Source organism: Mobula birostris, chromosome 10, assembly GCF_030028105.1.
Source record: "Mobula birostris isolate sMobBir1 chromosome 10, sMobBir1.hap1, whole genome shotgun sequence".
NCBI classification, from domain to species: Eukaryota; Metazoa; Chordata; class Chondrichthyes; order Myliobatiformes; family Myliobatidae; genus Mobula; species Mobula birostris.
The window spans coordinates 45471016-45476049 of NC_092379.1; positions in this window are offsets into that span (position 1 = coordinate 45471016).

The following is a 5034-nucleotide window of genomic DNA, read 5'->3' on the forward strand; positions in this document are numbered from 1 at the left end:
TGTTGAACTATTTCCAGTTATGCATATGATACGTCATTTTCCCACATCTCTTCGCCTTTAAACCGAAACAAATTCACTCAGAATATGTCAATGGCCTTTTGTATTTATTGTTCAACAGACTATCTGCTGCTGAATAAAAACTGTATTAATTAAGGGAAGAAAAAGAGCTCAGGGTGCAATCCTGTTGAATTTATTTCGGTAGCATATCTTGTCCACCTTGAGTCTGTTGCAGTGGATCACATTACTATCAGATGCAAACTTTTCTGTTTTGATCTTGGCACCTCTTCTGACCAAGTATCAGTGCAGTCTCAGTGGCTTCTTTGAGATAGTCCCTGAAAGCCCACTGAAGACATCTTTATAAGCATTGCCAGATTGAAAAAAATACTGGGGCAGAAGTGTTGTCTTCCATCAAAATCCATGAATGCTTAAATATCAAACATTGCACTTCGAAACGTTGATTTTAGGAGTTAGTATATAAATTAGCCAAAATAACATAATTTGGCAAAATACTTACAACTTCTTAAAGCAGTGTATTCAACTAAGATTGGAAATTACCCATAAACAATTATAATTTTCTTGGAAATCATCCATATAATTCTGTGGGATTTCGATTCCACATGTCTGGATCGGGTAGGATGTCATGGGAATATCTCTCAGTGTACTGTTGTGATATATCACAGTACTTCTGAGCTCTGCATCCAAAACTGAAGTTTGAAAAAAAAAGTGACAGTTCATTTTTTAGTAAAACTCGCATGCATCTGAATAGGATTGCAGTACGCTTAGAAAGTATGACTGAACTCGGCTGCTTCCTTCAGAAATGTCAACCCCAGGAAGTAGAATGCAGCTTTGAAGATCAGTCTGAGGTGTGTGGTGGAGGGAGGGAGGCTGCCTGGAGGAGGTCTAAAGGTAAGGGAAACAAAGAAGAGAGAATCAAACAATGAATTAATAAAGGAAACGAAACTATTTGATATACAACTGGAGAAGATTCAAATGCGAGTAAATGCTGGCTTCGTTTCATGGCAGTCGTAATAAGGTGGACCAACTCGCGGCACAATTAGAAATAAGTCAGTATGACGTTTTGGATGTCACTGAATCAAGGCTGAAAGAAGGCCATATTTGGGAGCTAAACATCAAAGGACATAGAAACATAGAAAACCTACAGCACAATACAGGCCTTTCGGCCCTCAAAGTTGTGCCGAAAATGTCCCTACCTTAGAAGTTACTAGACTTACGCACAGACTTCTATTTTTCTAAGCTCCACGTACCTATCCAAACGTCTCTTAAAAGACCCTATCGTATCCGCCTCCACCACCGTTGCTGGCAGACCATTCCACGCACTCACCACTCTCTGAGTGAAAAACTTACCGGTGACATCTCCTCTGTACCTACTCCCAAGCACCTTAAAGCTGTGTCCACTTGTGGCAAGCATTTCAGCCCTGGGAAAAAGCCTCTGCATTCGTCATGATTTTTCAAGAATCACTTGATTCTGGCATGGTCCCAGAGATTTCAAAAGTTACTCCACTCTTTCAGAAGGGAGAATAACAAAAGAAATAAAATTGTAGCCAGCTAGCCTAACGTCAGTTGTTGGGAAAGTGATGGAGTCCCTTATGAAAGATGGTATTTCGGTTACTTCGAGAATAGCGATAAAATACGTCGAAATCAGCATGCTTTCTCTACAGGAAAATCTTGCCTGACAAAGCTGTTGGAGTTCTTCGAGCAAGTAACATGCAAGGTGGACAAAAGAGACGGAGTCGATATTTCTTTTTTTGGAATTTTGAGAAGGCATTTGATAAGGTGCCAGACATGACTCTGATTAGTCAGTAATGGTTGGGTGTATCAGGAGAGGGCGGGGGCATGAATACAGGGCGCTCGTAGAGGACTTTTTCAAATTGTGCATCTACACCTGAAGATTAGTAAGACAAAGGAGACTGTGCTGGACTTTAGGGCAACTAAGCCTGCAGTGCTTCCTGTTACTATTTATGGTGAGGACGTGGATATGTTAAGGACCTACAAGTACATAAGAATAAAATAAAAGAACAATACACACCATAGGCAGGAGAAGTTCAGCAGACGAGGCAGCATCTAGAAAAAGAGTCTATTCGACGTTTCGGTCCGAAACCTTTCCGCAGGACTGGAGAAAAAAGCTGAGAGTAGGTATAAAAGTGGGGGGAGGGGAGCGAGAAACACAAGGTGATAGGTAAAACCTGGAGGAGGATCGATGAAGAGTTGATGATAAGGACATGGAAGAAAGAAAAGGGGGAAGACCCACCAGAGGGAGGCGATGGGCAGGCAAGTTTAGAGAGCGAAAAGGTGAAGGAGGGTGTTAGAGGGCACTACCGGAAGTTTTTTGAGAAATCGATGACCATGCCATGAGCTTGGAGGCTACCCAAACGCAATATAAGGTATTGTTCCTCCAACCTAAGTGACGCCTCCTCAAGACAGTGGGGAAGCCATGGATGGATATATTGGAATGGGAGTAAGAAGTGACATTAAAATGGGTGGTCATTAGGAGGCCCCATTTCTTCTGGTGGGCGGAGCGTAGGTGCTTGGCTAAGCGGTCTGCCGATCTACGCCTGGTCTCACCGACATACAGGAGGCCACACCGGGACCACTAAGCGCAGTATATGATCCCAACAGACTCACAGGTCAAGTGTCGCCTCTCCTCGAAGGACTAGGGTCCTGAATGGTAGTGAGGGAGGAGGTGCAGGGGCAGGTGTAAGGATAAGTGTTCATCTTGTAAGGATAAGTGCCAGGAGAACATAAGAACATAAGAAATAGGAGCAGCAGCAGGCCATTTGGCCCGTCCAGCCTGCTCCGCTATTCAATAAGTTCATGGCTGATCTGGCCATAGACTCATCTCCAGCTACCTGCTTTTTCCGCATAACGCTTAATTCCCAGACTATGCAAACATCTATCTAACCTTTTCTTAAGTACATTTACTAAGGTAGTCTCCACTGCTTCATTGGGCAGAGAATTCCATATATTCACCACTCACCAAACTGCACAGTAGCATGCTACACTTTTTCACAATTTCAATACAGTAATAATCTGCTTTTATTTGTCCTTCCAAAGTGGATGACCTCGCATTAACCTCGCATTGTATTCCATCTGGAAGACCATTGTCCACTCTCTTAACCTATCTATACCTCTCTACAGACTCTCCGTATTTTCTGCACAATTTGCTTTTCCACTCAATTTAATATCATCAGCAAACTTCGATACACTACACTCGCTCCCCTCTTCCAGATCGTTAATGTATATCGTAAACAGTTGCGGGCCCAGCACTGCCACGCGTGGCACACCCAGGTATCCCAACTCTCCGCTGTTTATTAGTTAACCAATCCTCTATCCATGCTAATACATCACACCCAACTCTACGCATCTATATCTTATGGATAAGTCTTTTATGCGGCACCTGATCGTGAGTCTTCTGGAAATCCAATTAAATAACGTCCATTTGTTTCCCTCTATCCACTGCGCTCGGTATGTCTTCATGGAAATCCAGTAAGTTTGTCAAACAGGTCCTGCCTTTGCTGAGTCCATGCTGCATCTCCGTGATGGCTCCAGTTGACAGCTCCGGTAGATGGTAGCTCTCTTTTATGGAGACATGGTTTTGAAGCTCTGCTCCGGACCTGCACAAGAACACTTCTCCTGCGTCTGCGCCGCTGTCCAATCAAAGACTCACGTTGAAAACTGACTGCGTTATCAAGCTCTGCTCCAGACCAGCGCGGTGATGTTTCTACTGCGTCTGCGACGCTGTCCAATCAAAGACCATTTGCCATCTTTTAATCATTCCGTTCCTTCTGGAAGACCGGTACCGGGTCAGCCATAACATTATTCAAATTCAAAACATACCTGAGGATCAGGAAGGTAGAGGGCGTTACTTCTCCCATTATTTTTGTTTTAATTTTCGTTCGTGCATTCTTAGATCTCCCTCTCATTCGAGTTGTCATTGCAAACGGCGGTTTATATTGAAAGATGTCCCATTCAGCAACATTGCCGAATTGAATAATATTATTGACTTATCAAGTGTGTGCACGTGGACACGTGGCCAGGTGGTTAAGGGATTGATTGGACTGGCGATCTGATGGTTGTGACTTCGAGCCTCAGCCGAGACAGCGTGTTATGACACTGAACAAGGCAGTTAACCACACATTGCTCTGCTACGACATCGGTGCCAAGCTGTATCGGCCCTTGCCCTTCCTTTGGACAACATCGGTATCGTGGAGAGGGGAGAATTGCAGCATGGGCAACTGCCGGTCTTCCATGCAACCTTGCCCAGGCCTGCGCCGTGGAGAGTGAAGATTTTCCCGGCGCAGATCCATGGTCTCGCAAGACTAACGGATGCCTTAATTTAATCAAGTTTGTGCAGTACTTTAGAGGCAATGGAACAATAGTCCAAGAAATAACACATATTTTTTATTTATATATTTAGAGATTCAGCGATGAATAGACCCTTCTGGTTTTTCGAGGCACACTGCCCTCAGCCCTCGAAATAAATCTAACCTTACCATGGGATAATTTACAATGACCAGTGGACCTACCTAACCAATGCCTCTTTGGACTGTGAGAAGAATCATGAGCTCCCGGAAAAAAAAACACGCATTACTCGGGGTGGATCTGCAGACTCCTTACAGAGGACGCCGGAAGTGAATACCGAACTCCAACGCCCTGGCTTACAACAGCATCGCGCTAACTGCTGTGCTATTGCTGCGCGTATATCCTGTGAAATGTGAGGTAGAGCCACAACAATTAAACCATATTTAATTCTAAAGAGATATTCGAATGATGTTTTTCTCTCCTTTCACACTGCTGATGGCAAGGACGGTAACCTGTATTGTGAAAACGCTGCAATGGGTCTGCAAAAGAAATCTCTAATATGCAGGATAAATGTTGCAAGACAAATTATAAACGAGATTAAGACATTTATTTGTAATTTTTCGGGGGGGTTTACATATGAATGCATTACATGCGTATACATACGACCAATATATTTTCAGTAATTATTAATGTATATGGAATACAACTAGCATT